A 24,032-nucleotide genomic window follows, 5' to 3' on the forward strand; every position below is an offset into this window, starting at 1 on the left:
GAGTCCCTGCCAGTGGGACCCCAGCCAAATCACTGGGCTACTCTGAGCTCAAGTGGCTGCTTGCTCAATTTTGAATGATAACAATACTGCCGATAATAAGAAGTGCAGACACAGTGTGTATGCAAGTCTAGGTAATACCTCTATCAGACTTCAGGTTGAGATGGTAATAACTGGTGTAAGAAGGAGGGCAGAATGTTTGAGAGAGTGGCCTAACCCAGCCCAGTCACAGTGCTGACCAGGGCATGGGGAACCGGAAGACATCAGTAAGTCAGAACACAGTGTGACAAGATAGGGTGGGGAGAGGACAGCAGGGGCCTTGGAGTCATGAGTCAGGGGAGTGGCCTTTATCCAGACAGTAAAGGAGCGTGGTGGCTGCTCTCACCTTTCACTCCCTCAATGTGCTCGGACTTTCTCACAATCAATTATTTGTCCTTTTCCCTCTTATACTATTTCCTAAGGGTAGGAACTCGGCGCAGCTGAAGTGGTGCCTTAACTGTGAAGAGCTCTTGCTGCCCTTCCAGAAGAGTCTGACTCCCAGCACCCACGTCAGGTGCATCACACACACACACACACACACACACACACACATTGTTAAAGCTTGACCGTTTTACTTGGCCAGTAAAATGACACCTGTATGTGCCTGATTCTATGCTCAGCAACAAATAGACATCAATAAAATATAGTGTGTGTGTGTGTGTGTGTGTGTATGTGTGTGTGTGTGTGTGTGTGTATGTGTGTGTGCGTTCAATATTAAATAGCACCATGAACTACACACTGAAGTCATATGTAGATCTCAGGGCCTACTGTGTGACTTCCACAGTGCAGGCAGTTCTATATATTAGTAAAATAACGCGGACATTAGTAGACATTCTGCATTCTCAAAAACTGGAAACTCGGAGCTTTGGGGGCCATCAGACTCCTCATGGCACATGCCAGCCTGTGACAAAGCGTGGTTCAGGCAAGAATAGCATCGTGCCAGTGAGAATCACAGCAGCTAATGCGGTGCGATACATTTTAACATTAAAAACAATGAATGAACACAACAAGAACACAACCTGAATCGCCATAAGATGGCGTTTTGAAAACCAAAGGGTGATGTGTATAGGATGACTCCATCCTCTTTGAGTTTGCATATGTTTGGTTTTTGGAAACTGGGTCTAATCCTGTAGCCCAGGCTGGCTTTGAACTCACTACGTAGCCCAGGCTGGCCTCAAACTCACAGTGGTCTTGCCAGCTCACCCTTCCAAGTGTAGGGTTACAAACATGAGCCAGTACACTCTGCTCTAAATGGGACACCCATGTCACACCCTCCCCTCGAAGCTCAGGGTTCATTTTGGAAAAGGGGGCAGAGCAACTTTAAGAGTGGGAGGGAGTCAGAGTCTGCAGCAAAAGAGTATTTGCCAGACGTGACATCACAATTGCACACATGAACTCACAGTGGTCATGACCACATGCACAAGACCAACATAAGATCAAGCCAGCTGGAATCCTAGCTTGGATAGGGGAGGAGCTCATGAAGCCCAACCCATATCTAGGGAAGTGACAGCTGCTAGGGGAAAAGTCAATGTTCTTTAGGGATGCAGGACCTAAGAAGTGACCCGTGCTCCGTATGGTTCTGCCCATGCACATACAGGCAGTACTAAGTGTATTCAGTGGCAAAAAAAAAAAGCACATGAAATTAGAAGAAAACGGTGGTAGTGGAGAAGGGTGGGTATTGGAGGGAAATAAATGAAGGATGAATTTGATCAAAATATATACATGTAAGGAATTCTCAGACGGTTTCCTGTACAAGGGGAGAAATTGAGGGAAGGTGTCTAGAGCAGGATTGAGGCTGGGGAAGGGCTGAGGTTGGCAGGTTGAAGAAATGTGTACGAGCCACTGGAAACCAGGAGACAGAGCAGCTACAGGCTTTGCCGGGGTGAGGCTCAGGTGGACAGCTTTACTCGGTTTTTGCATAGGGTTCGGGAAAGCCTTCTTGAAACTCCACGTGACCACAACTGAGTCAAGGAGGCACCGAGCTTGAGGCACGCGGGCATGCAGTGTGGTGCACTGTGTTCAGTTGTCCGGGCACTTTGCACCCCACCGCTGGTGCGTGGTGGGGCAGAATATTTACGTGAACCAAGGAAACATCTGCATTTTATTGACATGGCTCCCTGTGTGTCTTAGAGGAGCAAACTTATCTAGGAACCATTAGACGAACAAATGATGGGATCAGCTCCTGGAGCTTTAGGTTCTGTCCCTGCAGATTGGATGAGCCACAGATCTGAAACACTGGAGGGGCGGAGGGCAAGCATCATGCCTATGACAAATATGTACAGGCCTTTTCTTGTCATTATGTCACATGACACCAACTGGTCACCTAAGATGTATATCCTATTAAGCATCGTAAGTCATCTAAAATGATGGGAAATATAGAGAAGTATCTGGGAAGAGTAAATGTAAATGCTGTGCCATTTTACGTGCCTGGGGCATCCAAGGATTTTAATTCCCAGAGAAGGTCTCGAAACCAATCCCTCGTGGGTGATATGGCTAACCTTTAAATCAAGGATGTGGCTGGCGACCTGAGATTGAGAAAGGTAACAGTCATGAACCCTATGTGGGTTGTGAACTTTCTTGGCCTTTATCCATGAGTCCCATGCGAACCTACCTTAGAGTGAGAGACTGGGGGAAAAATATGGAGTTGGATGTCACTAATCAAGAGGGGGACAAAAGAACAACTGTGGGGAACCTCCCTTCCCCCATCAAGGCTAGCTAGATGCCTCTGGTCATACATCTGGACCTGGAATCAGAGACTCACAACCCCCAGCTGCCTGAACCCTTTGGGGAAGGAGAGGGCTCTTCTCAGGGACAGGTAGTTCTGTGAACATTGGGTGAAGGGTCAGACTTGCTCAGAATCAGTTAGACACTGTGATTCAGAGCAGAAGTGTGTGTTCCCCTGATTGGTCCAAGATCTGGGAATTTCACCAGCTCTTGTCATAACTGAGAAGGGACACTGCCTCTGTATTCATGTCCCTTCCCTCTCGGATTTCTGCAATGCCATCCTTGGCCTGAGGTCACCCCACCCCTGCAACACCCACACTTCAGCAGACTGCTTTTCCCCAGGCCGCTCTTACGAAGCATGGCCTGTTAGCCCCTCTCCCTCTTCCTTTACCTCCCCCACTGATAGTGTGGTAAAAGAATGCCATTTCCAGAAGCAAACAGAAATGGCTTAAATCCACTCTTCCACTCACCGGTTCAATGGCCATGGCAGCCAACTCTTGCTTCGCTAGGCCATTTCCTCCTCGTCTGGAGACTGGTCACAGACTTCTTCCCATGATTGAGAGAATAATACAGCACATTTTACAGCCCGTGCCCAGGAACCATCTACGGATCCTGTTAAAATGCCGGTTCTGAATCCCCTGCTCTAAGACTGTCTTCCCGGCCATACTCGCGTGGGGCGATTTTGCTTCTTGCTATTCAAAGGAACACGTCTTCAGAACAGCCAGAGTCTTGCTCGGCTGTGTCAAGAGCAAGTGTGGGGAGCGTGGTAGAGATTCAGTGAACGCGAACTACAACCCCGATGATCCTCCTCACCCCAGACAAAAGTCGTCCCTATGAGAAAAGAGAAACTTCCGTTCACCTGAGAGTTCATAAGGAAACAAGAAAAAACAAGCTGGCTTTTGAGGGGCCTAGACGTGGGGTACAGGGGAGAGAGTCCACACATGTTCATAAGGCACCCCCACTGACTGGCTGCAGAGCCCCAGGGGGAGGGGGGGCCCAGGCCGCAACTCGCCCTGTTGGGAACACATCAGCAGAGCCCGGCACACGCCCTATTCTGCCAGCTCCAGTACTCCGGAGGAATTTTCAAAGCACACAGGGTGTGTTTGGCAGGAATCTCTCAATACGCTTTGGGGCCTTCTGCTTTGAGGACTGCAGTATCTTTTTCGCTTGAGGCCTGAGCAGGATCGTCTCCCTTTACTGGTACCAAAAAGAGGCCCTGGACAGCCCGCTGCTGGTGGCAGACAGGGGAGATTCAAGGAGACTCTAGGTGAGGCTGCAGAAGCCCAAATCCCCTTCCACACCCAAGCGATCTGCCTTTGGTTTCACCCTCCTAAAAATTCCTCTTTGCCGCAGACTGCTGACTCATCCAGGGTTGGGGTCTTTTTTATACTCTTCTTTTTCTGGCTCAGAATTGCCACAAAGTCTAGAGATTGTAAAGTTGCCTTGATGAACACCTGGGTCCTTATATTATGGGTTCATTTTTATCGTCCCACATCCATCCCAGTTTCCCCGTGGCTCAGTCCTGCTAGGAAAAAGAGTTGGATACCCAGTGGCTCTGCCCTGCTGCTCACACCAAGATTCTCTTCTACGCAGGTCTCCGTGCTCTGGCTGCTTTGGGCATCAGGCTACAAGATTCCCAGGATGTAAGCAACACGGGGCAGACACTTGGTAAGTGATGCTGTCTTTGGCGGTGGTCACACAAGGTGTAGGAGTTGCCTGGGAAAGGCCACCCTGCAACTGTGTTTCCGTTTCTGGGCACCTGGACATAGCACCGAGCCAAGCTGCCAGGTGTGAACCTCTCAAAATCTGCTGGCTTCCTGCCAGGGCTTCCCTAGGTGCCATGAGCCTGCGGGTGACTGGCTCGCCCCTCCCTGCACAGATGACAGCAACTCAGACTTCCAGGCCAAGGGCAGATGTTTAGAGTTATGTTTAGGAAAAAAAAAAAAGTCAGAACAGAGTACATACTGCCTGGCTCAGTCAGTAGGCAAAGCCACCCTTGCACGGCTAAAGTATTAGCCCTGGTCGGAAGGAGCAGGGAGGCTGAGAGATGCTGTTGATGCCTTGGCCTAAGCAGAACTCCCTGACCAAAGAGTCATGCGCAAATGCGCAAGTGCCACGAAAAACTTGGGTCGATAGTGGGTTCCCTGTTAGTGGCAGAGTTCAAGGAGAAGCTGGACAAATGTCCACAGAAGACATTGAAGCAACAGGCTGTGATCGAACAGGGTTGGGCACTCTCTCCTGTGATGGTCTAGAACCTCTGAGGGACAGGTATAGGGAGGTCTGAGGAAGCCTGGAGGAAGGCACCAACCTAAGCAGGCAGCAATGCCTCTGCTGCCGGCAGCCATCACAGAGGCTCCTGAGAGAGATGAGCTTGGGTCTCTCCTGAGCCCTGATGTCTCCAGCTGGTGTGGTGCAGCCTTCATGCCTCCCTGTGAATCCTGAACACCTGGTGAGCGTGATGGGCAGACAGGATGCAAAGCATGATGGGAGGCTTTCTGGGGGATGTCTCAACTGTCTCCCCCTTCCAATAACACTCCCAAAGAATTCCCTGTTAGGCACACCCTCGGAGGATTTGGTCCAAGATCCTGACTGCACAGAGTGGAAGAAAAGGCCTAGGAAACATGTAAAAAGGGACCACCCTCTGCCCAGTTCCCAGAGTCCACAGGAGGCATAAGTAGGAAGGCCCAAGGAGGTAGACACCAGAGATATGGAGATGGCTTTTTCCAGAAGCTTGGGTCCTTTGGCAGAGGCAAGATTTATCCCACACGCTCAGGTGACCAAACCCCTAAGTGCTGGACAAGAGAGAAATGGGACTCTAGACGCAAATGAGGATGTTCTCCAGGAGTGAGATCCAAAGTGCAGGGTTCCAAATACAAGTGACCAATTGCTATGCCCTCAGGGTAGTGCTGGGAAGCATTCCCTAGGCCCTAGAGCAGTGGTTCTCAACCTTCCTAATGCTATGACCTTTAATACAGTCTCTCATGTTGTGTGACCCCAACCATAAAATTATTTTTGTTGCTACCTCATAACTATAATTTATATACTATAACTCATTATAATTTATATATTACTGTTACAAATTGTAACATAAATATCTGATGTTTCTGATGATCTTAGGCAGCCCCTGTGGAAGGGTCATTTGATCCCGAAAGGGGTCAAAACCCACAGTTTGAGAACCGCATGTCCCAGAGGGGGCTCTGGGATGGCGTTTTTTTCTGTCTTGAAAACTGCTGGCTTGGATGAAGAGCAAATGTTTGACAGCGGTTGTGTGCAGAGTGTGGATTCAGCTGAGTCCTGGACATTGTTTGTGGGCAGAAAGGGGAGAGGACAGAAAGGGAAAGTGGAGGAAGGAAGCAGGCCAGTGACTAGGAGTCCTGTCCCAGAGCTGTGAGGAATTCTGTGTCCTCACATGCACAGGCCCTGGCACACAGAAGGTGCTGTGTGTCAAGCGAATGGCCGTCAGTGGTGGTGAGGAAGAGGGAATTCACGGAATGGGTATGTGTGTTGAAGGGAAGGGGTCCCAGTAGAGTGTTAGGTCCAAGCCCTGGCTTGCCACTAGCTTCATGGCTGTGAGCATGTTGCTGGGCTCCCTGTACATCAGCCTCCTCATCTGATAAATGGGAACAGGGACAAACCTTACCGGGTGGTCCTAAGGACTCAGTGACTGGTATAAAGCTGCCTGTCCCCATGCTGGGCAGGAAATAACAAGGATCTCATCACTGTTGTGCTCATTCAGGGTGTCATGTGGGCCAAAGGTAAAGCAGGGGCTGTATCAGAGGCTCTGGTGTAGCTGCATGATGGAGCCAGGATGCAGTTACTTGCTCTGAGTTCGTTCTCCAAACGCAGAGATGCTGTGAGGGGTCTGTCGATGGGTGTGCATCATTGCTGCTGTCTCCTTCCTGGGGTCCTTCCTGTGTCTGACCCTGCTCCAAAGTCTGTTGCCAGCTGCAAGCTCCAGGGAACCTGGTATGGCTCCATGTTCAATACCCCATCTGCTTACCATCTCGGGAAAGGAAGGATATGGAAGCCTTTTACTTAGCTTTCTTTTTTTCCTGCATTTCCTGCTAAGGAGCTATGGCAGGTGCCAGCCTGCAATGTGTCTCTGTATGTGGAAAGTGAGCTAAAAATGTGTGTGTGTGTGTGTGTGTTTATATATAAAAAAATCACTGCAAAACAAAAAAAAAAGATTACTATTCTATAGAATTTGTATATTGGTCCATTTTCAGTTGCTGTAACAGAAAATCTGAGTCTGAGGAATGTATAAAGAAAAGGGGATTATTTAGTTCACAGTTTTAGAGACTGAATGCCCAAGATCAAGCGTCCTAACCCATTTGGCTTCTTGGTGAATGGTATTGCCACGGCAAGAGAATGCGTGGAAGAGACATACGGCGTGACAGGAAGCCAGAGATGAGAGAACCGGGCTTATTCTTATTTTCTCACCTTACTCTCCCTAGAACTCATAGAGACTCTGAGAGAACTACACTAATCTCTTCCAAGGGTGGCACTCCCGATGACCTAATCACCTTCCATTAGGCCACACCTCTTAGACACCCCAACCATCAGCATCACAACCCTGGAGGACAACCTTTTTGGTGGCTGCCCTCCCAAACCAGACGATGGTGTTTGACAACTATCTGGTCCCTTCAAAGAAGAACATACTGACTTCAGAAAGAGCCTGACCAATGTCCAGGGCCCACTGGGTTCTCTCAACTATGAATGCACCTAAAAATTGTCCCTTAGTAGTGACTTCACGACCTTTGCAGCCAGAGCTGTAATGCAGTAGTGGACCAGCAGTGGTAAAGCGGATAGTCGGGATTTGAAAGGCATTGTCTTGAATCTCTCGCCCGTCCCCAGATGTCCAGCCAACACAGCTGTGGTCCTCCGACATATGTGGGAGTACAGGTTTGGGGGAGCAGGTCACTCTTCACAGTACACGGCACTAAGATTTGACCCTGGCAGCCTGGTTCCAAACTTCTTTACTTTGCCTCCCTGTTGCTGCCATTAGCTCTCTATGGGCATACAAAGCCCTGCCCCCCCCCCCAACCCCTGATTTGCTTTCCTGGCTCTTTTCCGCCAACTTTGGCAAAAACTCCTTTCCACAGTAAAAGGGCAAATGAAAAACAGATCTGTCGGAAACAGCTCTGACCTAAACAGCTAGAGTGAGTTTTGGCATTCATTCATTTGTTCGTCCGTCCATCCATCCATCCAACAAGCACGACTTAGCCCCACAACCTCATGAGAGACCACATCTTTGGCACCGACAGCTGCAAACTCCACGTTCCTGGATCCTCCAGAGTCATTGTCACCAGATAGCTCAAGGGGGTGCTTTACTGCATACTGCAAAGCACTTGATTAATATGCTGCAATTTGGGCCACACTAGGCTGTTCCAGCACCCCCACCCAACTCTGTTACCATGACGACATTATTTTAGCAAACAGCTCTTTAATATTTAATGAAAATTACACTCTGACAGGCGGATAGAACAACTGCACTACAGAGGGCTTGGAGAGGTCCACGAGGACAAGTTTGCATAAAGCCATCAATCCCCTGCTCCCTGTATGCTGTTTGTCACCAGAAAATGTGGGTGTTCTGGGGCCAGGAGCTACTGTGATGCCAGACACGGGTTATGCACAGCCCTGGAAGGTTGTCACTTTTTTAAAATGCAGGATGTCACACCGGCCGCACTAGGACAGCGTAGCGTGATAGCATTATTAAATACGGCTCTCTACACCAAGCTGCCGACCCACCTCCTAGTTTGACTGAGGCTGCTGAGAGCCTTTCTGCTTCCTGTGTCTTGAGTCCAAACTGAATTGTAAGACAGCATGTGCAGAGAGAGCCCAGGGTGTGCGCGCCAGGCTGAGAACCAGCCTTTGCCTCCTCGTCAAAGCACCATCTGTCCGGCCCATTGATTCGGTAGCAGCAGGTGCAGGGATTAGGCGATCCAGACCCCTGCCTCAAAGGGGAGTGCTGAGTGAGACAAGACCACCCTCCGACCACCTCCATCACTGTGTCTGTCTATGCACCAGGCACTGTACTCAGCTCTCGTTGTGATCTAGATTCACAGTGAGAAGGATGGATGAATAACTGAAATGGAGAGAACAATGCAATGGCCTCGTAGCTATTTGTTCTTGGGCAAGTTTTTTAAATTCTCTGTGCCTCAGTTTCCTCACCTGTAAAGTGGGAATATAGCACTCTCTTCATTAAGAGTTGCCATGAGGTTCAAAATGCCATAAATACAATAGAAGACCTAGAAATTTAAAAAAAAAAAGTATTTTAAACAGTGGGTGATACCAAGTAGGAAATACACGCTAAATAGGGCTTCCTTTTCCATGTTACCAAGTATGCAATTATAGGAAATAACATGTACTGGATGCTTACTCTACTCCAACCCCAAGGCTGAGTTGGAGTCGTACAATAACCTCACTAAAATTTCACAGGCAAGTCTGTGAGACGATGTCACCATCATCGTCCTCACTTGGCAAATGAGGAAACTGAGGTGACGTGGAGTCACAAGGCCTCTAGATGCGACCTTAAGAACTGCCTAGGTAAGTGGCCATAGATAACATGGAAGCCATGCATGTGTGCAGACAGGGTGAAGCTCAAGCATGGAGGAGCAGCTACAAAGAGTGGCCTGCAGCAGCAGATATGGGCTGCATCTGAAGGAGGAAGCATGGTCTGCCTTGACTGTTGAAGAGGCAGATTCTTGGCACCAGCAGGAAGCTCGTCTCAAACAGATATGACTTGTTTATTTAGAGTAGTCATTGGATTTTTATTAAAATAAATGGATTAAATAAATGGATTGGGAGAGGAAGACGGGGACAGAAGGGAGGGTATAAAACTTGTAGTTTTCTATTCTCTCCTCTCAGGAGTCCATTGAGTGGAACACCACAAGAACGTCTGTATAGGCTGTGTGTGTGTGTGTGTGTGTGTGTGTGTGTGTGTGTGTGTGTGTAAAATAACAACTCTTTCCAGTGTCTTTGCAGAGCAAAGAGACAAGCAGAGAAAGTCTAACTTGTGCAATAAAACACGGGTGAAGTCATACAGTTATAGCATGCTCCAGTTTTTAAAATCCCTTCTCTGGCCATTTTGGTTATTTATTCCCAGGGTAGTGCTTTGCAACAAACAACCCCATAAGCCTCATTGGCTGGCAGTAGGACATGCTCCGTCAGCTCCCAGATCTGAAGGGTACAATGGATCGCCTCTCTGGGATAAGATGGCTTCCATATTTGAGGTCAGTTTAGGGGTTTGAGATCTTGGCTGTCCTTGTCATTGAACACTGACTGTGTGCTGTTTGACCTAGCATGACCTCAACTGGGATGATTGGAGCCCAAACTGTGTAAGTAATTCACCCTGCACAGGCTTACCAGGGTTTGACCTCATGGTAGTGACAGGACAAAGGGAAGGTACCTTAGTTACTATCACTAATCAATATCCACTCTCCCAGAGCCAATCACGAAACAGAGTCCCAGTGAGAGGGCCCCACTGGGTCGTGTCACCGAACAGATACAGTGAGGTGTAATGACTGAGCTATTGCCCAGCCATAGTGTAGTCACTGTGCTTTCATGGGGCATGGGGGAGCCTAGGCCCAGGGCAGTGTGTGGCTTCCAGATGTCCCACCATGGTAGGGCTGGGGTGTGGATACAAGCTGGCTGGCTGGTCCAAAGCTGGTATACTTTCCCACTTCTGCTCAGTAGGAAGCCAAGAAATGGAACTAAAATATAGTTGCTATTGTCCCTTTGAAACTAGAGATCCAGCTGCCCCTAAGGGAGAACATGACTTGTGGAAGCCATGTCATAGACAGCAGGCCACAGCCGCGGGACCATGCAAACCCAATGCCATCTGTAGTCTGATCTTAAGACCGTGGGGATTTAAACTGGGAAGTCTTGTGGGCCTCCAAGAAACGACCGAGATGGGAGAGATAACCTGAGTGAGTCAGGGTGATACTTCATCTTCATTGTCAGCTTTTGAAATCGCCCGGGAGACACAGCACTGGGAATGTCAGCGAGGGCATTCCTGGAGAGATTCACCTGAAAAGGAAGGATCCACCCTGAATGTGGGTGGCGCCATGCTTCGTGGCTACAGTCCCAGCCTGAAGAAAATGGAGAAAGTGGGCTGACATCAGCATTCATGCGTCTCTGCTTTTAGTTGGAAAGCAGACTCCTTGTGACCAGTGGTGTCACATTCTCCATGCCTCCCCTACCATGATGGACACTGTCCCCTCAAACAACCCCTCAAACTCAGAGCAAAAATCAACCCTTCCTTCATCAAGTTGCGTTTTGCCAAGAATTGGGTCACAGTGACAAGTCACCCAGAGCTGTGGCTTCCTCTATGTCCCAACACTGGATATTGACACATGGCTAACATGACCGAGGTTCTTCTATGCAGGAGTGACAGTTCTGCCATGTGAACCTGGGTTAAAGGACTGGAAGGAGCTAGACTGGAGTAAGCCGCCACTCTGAGCACAGCTTGCCCGTCTGTAACCCCCTTTAAGCATCTCGCCATTGCAGCCTTTCCCTCTTGAGAAGGGAGGGCATGGCAGAGATTGTACGGAGAGGAAAACTGAGGCCAGAGCAGTTAGGTTTTGGTAACCCCATCCATTGAGGGGACAAAAGTAAAAGTTGGCACTAACTGATCAGAACCAGGTATCCTTTTGTATCTCTGTATCTTGCCAGTTACGGTCCTTGTGGCCATATCTCCTTATCTTGCCAGTCCTTGTGGCCTAAGCACTTAATTGCTTGCTTTCTGTCTGTCTGCTCCTCTATAGAGCAGAGTGGCCATGCTTACTTCTGAGAGCTCTGTGGGGATTCGGTGAGGTAATCCACATCAAGCTCTCACTGCGGCACCTTGGCAAACCTCGGCAAGCCTGGGAGAGAACTCCTGCCTGGCATTGCTGCTGTGTGTTAAGGCACAAAACGAAATGAAACAGTTTGACAAATGTCACCTGTGGCATGGGGTGGAACCACCCTAAGTGTGTCAGGTGACAAGATGAGGAGTCCTTTGGGATGGGGTCACTTGTCCAAGGTCATTCTGCTTGTGAGAGGCAGTATGGGGTCTAGAAATGAGCTGTCCCCACCCTGACTCTCCTGAAAAGGAGCTCTATCCCATCCTAAGTCGCTCATCTGCCGCTCCGTCATTGTATTGTCCCTGTTTAAAAAGTCTTTGCATTCGTAGATCTGATGGACACCCCCGCCTCCTCACAACCTTGAGCTTGTCAATGTAATCATGCTATGCACCCAGACCTACATGAGCTGTGCAAAGAGGATGCAGTGTGTATCCAAGAACAAACACTTCATTAAGCCCTAGATTTAACTAACTTAAATCAATCTCATTCCCAGTTCCCATGTCCCACTTGAAACAGGGAGCTGTTTTAAGTCGCGTCCCTAACTCTTAACGGGAAGTTCTGATTTTCGTGGTTTTGGATCCACCTTCTCCACTAATAGCTCACTGGCCTGATCCGACCCTGAGGCAGCCTCTTCCCCCACGTGATTCATTTCGTTTATCTCTGGCCTTGTTTCCGACACAAGCTTTGCACTGTGCTCTTCCATGTTGCGGTTATTGTTCCCTTGAAGGGTGAGTTGGAAACAATAGCCTTCCCTCACACCATTTTGCATGTGCCTGCACACATGCGCACACAGAGCAAAAGCTGTATGCTTCTGCAAACGCTGAGATCATTGTGTCCGTGACCCTTTGCCTCCCAAGAATCTTCTCCTTCCTTCCTTCTTTCTTTCTTTCTTTCTTTCTTTCTTTCTTTCTTTCTTTCTTTCTTTCCATCATGAATAATGACCTGGCTCAGAAATTGGTGTTAATGAAACATGCCAAATTTGTGCTCAGGCCCCTGGAAGGTCTTCCTCCTTCTCACTGTTAACGGTTAATGTCATCATTTTGTAATCCCTGCTTCTGTCCAAGGACCCTTCCCTCTCCCGTCTGGACATAAGGGATATATTCGTTACTTCTCTGGTGCTGTAAGTAAACACCATGGCCAAGACAATGTATAAAAGGAAGGGTTGATCGGGACTTAGAGCCCCAGAGGGTTGGAGTCCATGATGGGAAACATGGCAGCAAGCTGTAGACGTGATGGCTGGAACAGAAAGCTGAGAGTTTGCATCCTCAGCTGCAAGCGTGAAGGAGAGAAAGTGACCTGGAAGTGGCATGGAATCTCTGGGTTCTCAGAGCCCCTCTCTAGTGGCCTGCTTCCCTCAATGAAGCCACCGCTTCCAGCCTTCCTCAATGGTGCCACCAACTGGAGATCAATGTTAAACATCTGAGCCTATGAGGACATTCTCACTCGGGGCACTAGAAAGGGTCTCCCCATGCAAATGAACAGATAATTCTTTCCTTTAGGGTGAAGAAGTGTATACTTAGAATTAGCCAGCTGAACTCAGTTTGGATGATCCCAGTTTTGTTGGCAACATCCAGAGCATCATAATCGGGAGGCAACCGAACACGGGCCTTCTCTCCGTCGGGCCTTAGGAGGCTGTTGACTTGGCCACATCAATGTCCAGTGTTGTAGAGTTTCCTCCCAGCCTGTCTGATCTGGTGCTTGTTGGCCTTGATGTCCACAGTGAATACAGTGTGTTGTTGTCTTCTTTCTTCTTCATGTCTGATCCGGTGGTCAGGGGGAATTTGATGATGGCCTGGTGGTCAAGCTTGTTCCTCCCGGGCATGCTCTTTCAGGGGTATTTAGGCCGCCTTCAGAGCCATGGGGTCTTGGGCTGCCGGAAGGTAGGTGGTATGTGGATCTTCTTTTTGTGGCTGACACCTTTCAGCACCGCCTTTTTGGCTTTCAAGGCCTTCACTTTAGCTTCAGCTTTGGGAGGGGCAGGGGCTTCCTTCTTTACTTTTGGTGCGATCTTGGTGAAAATGGAACCGATAATTCTTAAAATACAAACCAAAGCCAGATATGATGGGCTGTACCTGTCTCAGTGTCCCAGAGCGAGGCAAGAGAACTCTCATGAGTTTGAGGCCAGCCTGGGCAAGTTCCAGGCCAGCCGAACCACGGAGTAAAATCCTGTGTCAAAACACCAGCACACAAACAACAAATCCCATTCTTCCCAGAATCTGTAACTATCTATACCTCTGCACTATGCATAGATCAACTTCCAGACAATCTTCCCGAGCCTGGGAAGGTCTCTCTCTCTCCCTTCCTCTCCAACCTCATTTCCAGACATTTCCCTTCTCACATCCTAGACTTTAGCCCACTGCTTCTCCCTGTTCCTCAGCTGCACCAAGCCTGGGGCCTTGTCAGAATTATGTACTTACTGCTGACCGCATGTGGATCCATTATCCCTGCCTAGGTTCCCTCAAAGAGAGAGAGAGAGAGAGAGAGAGAGAGAGAGAGAGAGATTGAGGTTGAGACAAAGCTTCTGACTTTGCATGATGGGTAAGACAGAGATGGGAGGGAAAGCCGTGCAAACCCGAGCAAGAGCAAGACTAAGGGAAAGGGAGGGGGTGCAGAATGCAAATCCCATGAATGCAGTATCCAGCCACCCCATCAGTCCGCGCGGAAACTCCCCCAGTTACCCTGACACATGGAGTCTTTGGAGTGGCCATGCGGAGCTTAGCTGATTACACAATAATGCATCTGTCCCCTCAAGGCACCATGCCACAGAACTGCACATGAAAAGACACAAGGCTGTGGGAAAGAATTGGTTAAGAACAGAGTGCTGTGAACGGGAAACCCAGCCTGGTTTTACAGGTCACCCGCGGCTTAGAAATAGACAAATAGGGCAAGGAGTGTGGCGCCTTGCTTTGCAGAACCGGGGGGGGGGGGGGGGGGGAATAGCATACAAACTGTAGAGTGGCAGACAGACAGTGAAATGGGACCAGAGTCACAGTGCCAGCTATGAATCATGTGGCTGTTAACCCGTCAGGTAAACTGAGGAAGCTGGCATATGTCTGGGGTATGCACGTATTTTGTTATTATCGTAATGCGCCTCTGAGATAACCGCCTTCCCCATGTGACCAGTTACAGGAAGTAATGACATCATAGTATCCTGTGCACAGGAAAAAAAAAAAAAGGAAGGAGACATTCTAAGGACTCAGGGTCAGCTTTGTGTATTTCCTGTGTAACTCCGTTCAGCTGGACAACTTTCTCTGAATTCTCCTACTGTCTCTCCCTGCCAAAGCCAGGCACAAGCAAAAGCTAAACTCACATAATGCATAAGTATCCTCTAATGCATCTCATGGTTGGAACAATGTTTTGGTTTCAAGCATCGTAGCAGAACTGACTGTTTTACGCCTCTGAAATTGTTGCTGGGAGGGGAGAGAGTGAGCTCTCCTTTCTCCTATCTTGCATGGGTCATAGTTCCTCCTGCTGGCAATGCCTCTCCTTTGCAATGGTAGTCCTTGAGAAGCCAGGGCCTGAGGCTCTGGTCAGTGGAACCCAAACAAAGAAACTGAAGCAAATCCCATATCACAGGAGTCCTATTGGCCATGGTAGCCGGGTCCTCGTGGGAGTAAAAGGGCTGCAAAAAACTAGAAGCATGGAAACCAAAGAGTATAAGAGGGTTACATGGATCTAGGGAACATCTGCACTGGGCCCTGACCCACCAGTCCGGACCTTCGTATGTCCAGTCTCTGGTTCTTTAGATCTCCATTTATAGACACCCACTCAGAAGGCAGGAACAAGGGTCATGAGCAAAGTGGATGTGATGTGCAGAATTCACCTGCATATTGCATACACGGGAAGCCATTGGCACCAAAGAGACATGGCCTGTGACATATCTTTATCTTTTGTTGTTCTTGTAGGTGTATGTTGCACTCATGTACATTTGTGAGGGTGCAGGTACACACTTGCCATGGCACACATGAGAAATTCGTAGGACAACGCGGGTGTTGGTCTCTCCTTTGCACATTGTTTGAGACAGGACCTCAGTCTTGTTGCTCACCGCGGCATGCATCAGGCTAGATGGTCCATGAGCTTCTGAGGATTCTTCTAGCTTGTCTTCCATCTCCCCATATAACGCTGACGTTACAGATGCACACTACCTGGCCTGGCTTTACATGGAGTCTGGGAGTTCAAACTTAGGTTCCCATATATTGGCTCAGCACATTCTTTACCCACTGAGCTCTCATCCCAGTGCCTGCCTGACTTTTATTTAAAATATCACTCTGGAACAAAGTAAAACTGAACTGTTGGTAAGCTTGTGTCAAAGCAGGAGACCTGAAAGGGGGCAGTGGTAACTGGGCTAGGATCTGAAGAGTGGGGTCAGTTGGAGTCATTGTGGAGGAAGAAACACCAGGTGCCACTGGTGGGTATATGGGGGAAAGAGAAAAAACAGGTAGTAGCCTGCCGTGACTTTGCTGTGGGACCTTTCTTGCTCCAAGGAAAGTCCTAGGACTGTGGTCAGGGGATTGGCTTGACCCTGTTTTCAAGATGATCTTTGGCAAGCTACTGAAATCTTCAATTCACCAACCTGTCAAGTCCATCATCTCTAGAAGAAGCCGTCAGAGGCCAGACTGCATAGGGACAGCATTTGGTTGGAATCAAAGCAAACACACCCAGCAAGAGTGAAATGTAGAGGCTGTGGAGAGCTGCCAGCCCCTCCTGACTATCCTACAAAGACGAGAGGAGTTGGGTGCTGTTGAAAGTCCTCATGACACCTACAATCATAAAACATTTGAAACACTGATTCTCGGCAGCTAGAAGAGGAGGAAGTAGCCTCCTCCCCAGGGACCAGCTGTCAATGGCTGGAGACATTTTTGGTTTGTATTAGCAAGCTGTACGAAACCTATCCAGCACACAGCCCTCATCAATGAAGGGTTTTCTAACCCCAGATGGCAATTCCGGTAAGGTAAAGAAGTCCTGAATTAAAAATGAAGACACATGAATACGAACACACACACACACACACACACACACACACACACACACACGCACACACACACACACAAATGTTTTTTAAAAGGTTCTAAACATGATAAGCAGACTGCATCATTAGGGGAAGCCTGCGCATGTGATAGTGCTACCCACACTCAGGATGGGCTCATCCCTCATAGACACCCAAGAAGTCAGCTTCCCAGTGACTCCAGCTCAGTCACTGGCAGGGAAGATTTGACATCACAGCTATTGAGTCACATGACCTAGATTAGCTCTAAGTGCATAGCGCTTGCTGGAGGAGCCAATCTTAGAGGTTGCACAAGGGGGCAATGATGTAGTTATATTATGGTCTAAAATAAATAAAAGAAATCATTTAAACAACTTAATAAATAGCTAAAAAAATCTTCACACTGGATAATTCCTACTACATAATATTCTGGTCCGAGCAAAACTCTGGGGGAAGAAGGTCAGAAATGGAGGGAAGGGATGAAAGGGTAGAAGATGGGGTTTTAGGGCAGCTGGAGCTATTCTGTATGACACTGTAAGAGATACAATGGCTGTGCATTTGCCCAAACCCAAGAGGATAATCAGCATAAGAGGAACTCTGGCGTAAGCCATGGGTGTCTGTTGGCAGCAGTCTGTCACTACTGGCTCCTCGGCTGTAATTAATATGCTGGGCGAAGCGAAAGAGCTTCTTAGGTCCCTCTGTGCTTCCTGTCCATCTTCACTGTAAACCCGAAACTGCTCTAAACATCAGTCTACTGAAAACGCTCAGAGCCTGGCGTGCTAACGCAACCTGAAGTTCCAGTGTTTGCGAGGTGGAAGCAGCAAGATCAAGAATACCCAAGCCCAACCTCGGCTACATAGGGAGTTCGAAGCTAGCCAAGGCTACCTGAGATTTTGCCCAAAAATTAAATAAGTACAACTTTAAATACGATAGACAGAATCGAGATCATGGTTATGATCATCCTAATATTGGAGGTTGTTGCATAATTCCAAAGGAGCAAACACATTAATGGATTGCTGATTCTGTCTTTATTACTGGGCAAAATATACCAAAAGGAGGAGGAAACTGACCCATCTAAATAGTATTTACTCGGGCCCAAGCAGTCAAATTTCGGAGCCTTCCGCATGAAGTCTCCACTGCTGCTCTAGAACAAGGAAATGGAGACTCAGAATGGATAAGTCACATGACTGGAGTCAGACAGCATCACAGGAGGGATTTGAGCTACTAGTGTGTGTGTGTGTGTGTGTGAGAGAGAGAGAGAGAGAGAGAGAGAGAGAGAGAGAGATACACACACAGAGAATATGAATGTAAGTCAATGTGTGAATGATTGTATAACAGAGAAAGAAATGGAATACTGATTGGTGGGTATGAGCAGAAAGAAGGAAAAATGAAGTAAAATTGAAAAAAATGCAATTGAGCTGTATACTTATACAGTGTATGTGTGCGTGCGTGCATGCGTGCGTGTGTGTGTGTGTCTGTGTGTGTGTGTGTTAGAATGAATGAAAGAGACAGAGAAAAGGGAGGTTCTAGAAGGTAGGGAAAGGCACCAATGGGCTATCTTGAACCACTAGATTGGGCCTTGGGCTGAGGAACACTTCCCAACTGGCCTGCGGCCCTGTTGTGTCTGAGTCACTTCCCGTGGGTGTTCCCATCTTGCCTTGCATGCCTGTCAGGGCTCATCATAGGACAGTGTTCAGTGGAGGCCTGGGTTGACCAGTGTTCTCCTCTGCCTCTGCTTTGCATCGGAAGCATGCTGCCCCCTTAAGTGGTCCTGCATAACTTGCCTTCTTGAGGTGGCTCAAGGATCCCAACCCTGAAGGGGAGCTGCTCTCCTCATGACCAGGCATCCTTGAGTGGGGAGGGAAGAGCAGCCTCTGATTTTGCATTTGCATAGAACCTATTACCCTGTTAGGTCCTGAAAGGCCCTTTGTACCCTAAAGGTGTTAAAACAAACTGCCCTGAACCAGTGTTTCCTAGGGGCCTTGGAACAGACCCCTGTGACATTTCCATACTCCCCTCCCACCTGTGTCCCCTCCCACCTGTGTCCCCTCCCACCTGTGTCCCCTCCCACCTGTCTCTCTTACCTCCTTTTTGTACTATCATAAAGTGGTGGCCTGCAGAGGAGAGGCAGCCACCCATCGCCTATCCTTCCCCTACCCCACCTCCACTTTTAGTGACTTCACCAACCCTGTCTTACCTTTTCATCCTCTTAGCATCTTGTCCCACCCTCCACCTACTCACACTGATGCCCAAGCTAGGACATGGCTCTTGCCACAGTAGCTTCTGTTCCCTTCTGTCTGGTACAAAGCCTCACACAGAACAAGTTCTCGGGAGAGTTTGATCCGCACTGCATAGAATCAGGAACAGCCTTGACCTGGGGACGGGAAATTCACCCCCATATCTTTTTTTTTTTCCTGTCCATTTTAGAATTCTCAGGTATAGCCTCTTTTAATTCTCATATTGTTTTTCCATCACGACGATTGATTCCCCTCACCCTTGTCTCCAGGGTCCTCTCCGGTGAACTGTATTAAATTGCAATTACTGTAGATGTGGATTTTCCCTGTAGCTCTCTCCCTCTCTTTGCAGGGGGCACACAGGTGGCAGCAGACTGAAGGGCCTGATTCTGTCACGGGGGGGGGGGGGGGGGGTTGTGATCTCATCAAGGGCATTTGCAATTAAATTAGGTGACACTTCTACCAGTGGCGAAAGGCTCTCTGAGGAAGGGACCCGAGCAGGGTACTGCCCGCTTGCAGGGAGCTGGCTTCTGTCCAGAAACAGTGCAGGAGCTGGGACTGCATAGTGCAGGAAGAGGGTTGACTGCTGGGATCGTTTCCAATATAATTGGCTTCGTATAGCTCAAGTTTAAGCGATCGATTTCTGTAAGCTCTTTTGCAGTTGGAATACGTAAACAAATCTGTGCGCTCTCACCCTGCAGCGCCCTGTTCTGTCGCCTTTTCTTTTTCACTAATGCCTGGACTCCTTGTCCCATATGTAGACCTGACAGTTCACCCTAGCTGTGGATGCTCCCTTAGACACAACAGCCAAGAGCCCAGATGGATGCTCGCCCTGCCCTCAAGGTACCCACAATGGAGGAACCAAGCAGTTCTGATATGGTGTGATTATGTCCTGGGTGAGATAAGACTAGAAAAGAGGGACATTCTGCAATTTGGCTGTCAAAACCATCTTTTAAAAAATCTCCCTCCCTTTGGATTCTGATATTCATAGCCAAGCCAGAATCCTTCCCGCGGAATGAACTTTATTAAGACTTTCAATCAACTTACTCATAAATTTTTTTCTCTTCTGTAATCAGTGATTCATCAGCCTCCTATTTATTAGGATTACTATAGTGTGGTACTAGCACAGCTGGCCACTCTGTCTCCAGGAGACCCTTTCTACTGACAGGAGGGCCGTGGCAGGGTCAGAGGTGGAAAGTATACCTTGCTGGGCTTGGGATGCCCCTCAAAGGTGGAAGATTCAGAAAGAAAAGTAAGACTACCTGCCAGGCTAGACCCAATGCCCTAAGTCTTACAAGTCCCTCTAGAGCCTTACCATGGCCCCCGGCTATGACTTTTTAAAAAATATTAATTCATTTATGTGTTCATTAGAGAACAGTTATGTTTTTTCTGCCTTAACACTTTAACAGAATATTTTCATTAATTCTTTGACTATTTCATATGATGTATTTTGATCATACCTACCACCCCACTCCTCCCTATCAGCCCCTAACTTCATGTACTCTCTCTTTTATAGATGTAGCACACAGGTTCCGTTTGTGCTGCCAAGACACTCAAGGCCCTTCATACTGTGGGACCATCTACCAGGGGCCACGCCCTTAAAGAAAATGACTCTCCCTCCCCCAGAAACCATCAACTGTCAATAGCTCTCCACTTTGGAGGGTGGGCTCATGAGTTCCTCCCCACTCTGTACTAGAATGCTGACTGACTTAATCTCATGTAGAGCTTGTGCGAGCCACCACAATGGCTGAGAGTTCATGGGTGCAGCAACCCTGTCAACAAGCAGAAGATCCTGTTTTGGTCCGGTCTACCTGACCTCTGACTATTACAATCTGGCCACCTCCCTCTTCAGTGGTGGTCCCTGGAGTTTTGCAGGGCTTGGTGAGGTGATATAGATGTTTTATTTGTGACTTTGTACTTTGTGGACAATTTTAGACTCTGTACTTTGGTCAGTGGTGAATTTCCACGTTAACAACCATCCGCTGCCCAAAGAAATTTCTCTGAGAAGGGCTTCATTAATCTACAGGGGTAGAGATACAAATTTAGAAGGCAGTTTGAGATCTCCATTTAGTAAAATAACAGTATTAGGTTTACCCCTGGGGCCTGCGAGTTCCCCAACCATAGATTCTTGGCCAGATTTGTTGTACCAAACATGTGTTTCTTCCCTCTTGTAGAATGGATTTTAAATTCAATCAGAAAGCATTTTGTTAACCCTATAACATGTGTGCTGCTATTGCACCAATAACCTTGTACAGTAGTTCACAAAGTTCATAGATAGGTAAGCCTGTTGATGGCCTCTCCCCCAGCAGCTTCCATGACACCTTCCGGTACTATAAAAGCTATCAGCAAAGATTCTTACTCATTACCAACTTGATTTCTCCATGTCCTGTGACCAAAGTGTGTAGTGTCTTTAGCAATAAGGACTTGCCGTCAGGTTAAGTAGGTAACCAAGAGCAGTGATATCCTGTTTTATTTTGGGTCCTCTACAGTATGTACTCTTAAGTGTTGACTGAGTTTTCTGTCCCACCCGGTCCTGCAGTCACTCAGTCCCAAAGAAACACACAGAGCCCTACATTAATTATAAACTGATTGGCCTATTAGCTCAGGCTTCTTATTAACTCTTATAACTTATAATTAACCCATTTTTCTTGTCTGTGTTAGCCATATGGCTTGGTACCTTTCTCAGCGAGGCAGTCACATCTTGCTTGCTCTGAGTCTGGGTGACAACTCCAGACTGACTCTTTCCTCTTCCCAGAATTCTCCTGTTCTCACCCCACCTATACTTCCTGCCTGGCTACTGGCCAATCAGCATTTTATTAAAATACAATTGACAGGGTACAGACCATTGTCCCACAGTACTTAAGGGCTGAGCCATCATCTCTCAAACACCTTGACTTTTTTGTAAAGGCTCTGATTCATTAAAAGGTATATACTCCAGTCAATTATTGTATTCCTTTTGGTTTCCTACTACATAAACGGAGTATTATAAGACCTGTCTCATAAGGTTCTTGAGAACAGAATAATGCTTGTAGAGGTCTGTGGCACAATAATGAGGGTCTAGTTGTCTCTCTATCTTCAGGGGATTTGAGTCCAAAGATCCAACAGGTAACAAATCCTTGCGTGCTGATATTCTTTTCATAAATAGCATAACATGTGCTTATAACCTCTGCACAGCCCCCATTTTCAATCACCTTTCCATTACTCAGAGTACATAATGAAATATAAATCTTGGGTAAATAGTTGTAGCATGTTGGTTAGAGAAAATGATAGGGGAAAGCCTGTACCTACTCAGTACAGATACAGTACGCCTTCTTTGTATGTGCATGTATGCAGTTACACATGTGTGTAAGGAGACAGGCATGTATGGGCACATGTGTATTTGCAAGTGAATATGCGTGTGTATAAACATTCATGAAGAGGCCAGGAGACAACCTCAGGGGTCATTCCCCACTCACACAGTACCTGGTTCTTTAAATCAGGATCTCTCACTGATGTGGAACTCACCAGGAAGGCTAGGTTGGCAGCCAGTGAGCTGCAGAGGCTACCTGGTGACATTTCTCCTGACTTCAGATTACAAAGGTTGCCACCACACCCATATTTTTTAACATGAATTCTGGGAATTGAATTCAGACCCCCATGTTTCCAAGGTAAGCATTTAACAGACTGAGTCATCTCATCAACCCCCAAGTACAATATTTCTTTGAATATTTTTTGGTCCATAGATAGTTGGTTCTGTGGGTATAGAATCTACAGATATTGAAGATCATCTATAATTGGCATTTGGGGCATACATGAGTCTATGCTATGCATTGTGCGTACAGTAGCTTATTTAATAACTACAGAAACACAATAAGGTGATTTTTTCACTGTTGCTCATGTATTTGTCTATAAAGAGCTAATTTGACTAATCACTGGGGAAAAACTCTTGGCATCAAGCCTGACAAGCTGAGTTCAACCCCTAGAACACATGGTGGAAGGAAAGAACCCATTCCTGAAAGGTGTCCTCTGACTTTCACACGCTGGTACACAAGTATCCATACTCACACCCATGCATCATGTATACAAACACAATAATAATAAGCAAACCAAGAGCACTTATTGAGCATCTACTACATACCACATACATGCTTTATGTTGACATTCCAGCCATGAACAAACCAGACAAGTTTCCAGCTGACATAGAATTCGTGTCCTGGTAGCTGCTATTATACCACTTTGCAGTCCAGGGCACCTGGATTCAGAGATGGTCCATCACTTGGTCCAGGCTCACGTGGCTACCCTTTTGGCTCTGAAGCCAGTCTCTGCTCAGTTGTCTTCACTGATTCTTTGGATCATAACACCAAATACCTCACGGTGGGAGTTTTACTAAAGCCTGGAACTTCATGACCCCATCTTGGTGGTGCTTAGACTCGGTTATGTGTCCTCCAAATGACACAGTGCCCAAGAATGAAGCAATAGTGGATGCAGACTCTATTTATATGGTTCATTAGTTGTGTGTGACCTGAGAGGAGGTGTCATCCCTCTGAGTCTTAATTTCCATAATTGTGAAATGGAGTGTGAATATAACAGTCAAGGTTATGAGCTACTTCCAGATGACCAAAGGGAACGTACCTGAGAATACGGGTCAGTGGTGGTGAGTGCTAAGATGTCACAGGACCTTGTGGAAGAGCATCCTGAGCTAGTCCCAGGACTGGCTGGGCACTGGAACAGCTTTATCCTACTTTTCTTTAACTGTCAATTTGACACAAGCTAGGCCACCTGAGAAAGAGGTCTCATGAGGGACTGCCCAGATCAGACTGGCCTGTGGGCATGTCTAGGGTGGGGGTTGTCTCAATTGTTAATTGGCATAGGAGGACCAAGCCTACCATGGGCAGCACCATTCCCTGGACAGATGGTACTGGGTTATAGGAAAACTAGCTCAGCATGGAACTGACAAGCAGAGTTCACTCATAGTTTCCGACTTAAGTTCCTGATTGAGCCTTGACTTCCCTCAGTGATGAACTGTAAATTCCTTCCCCTAAATTGCTTTTGGTCATCGTTTTATGACAGCAGCAGAGATGAAACCAGATCTTTAAAGGCAGAACAGATGATGGTTAAGAAATACAGTTAGCGTCCTGGTTCCCCTCTTACCAGTAATGCTACCAATCTCGCCGTGTCTCGGTTTTGTTACTTGTTAAGTAGAAAGAATAATCCATACACATACACACACAC

General features: G+C 47.6%; 1 protein-coding gene across 4 annotated transcripts in view; it reads left to right on the top strand.

The window, feature by feature from the left end:
* Zhx2 (zinc fingers and homeoboxes 2) overlaps window positions 1-24,032 on the top strand; it is a 150,406-nt gene that overhangs the window by 66,671 nt on the left and 59,703 nt on the right. For all 4 annotated transcript variants that reach the window (XM_087898787.1, XM_087898786.1, XM_048457134.3 and 1 more), the window contains exon 2: window positions 4,354-4,428. The gene's annotated coding sequence lies outside the window, so the exon portion shown is untranslated. The remainder of the gene's footprint in view (window positions 1-4,353; window positions 4,429-24,032) is intronic.

The sequence above is a fragment of the Myodes glareolus genome, chromosome 19, assembly GCF_982192425.1.
Source record: "Myodes glareolus chromosome 19, mMyoGla1.1, whole genome shotgun sequence".
In the NCBI taxonomy this organism is placed as follows: Eukaryota; Metazoa; Chordata; class Mammalia; order Rodentia; family Cricetidae; genus Myodes; species Myodes glareolus.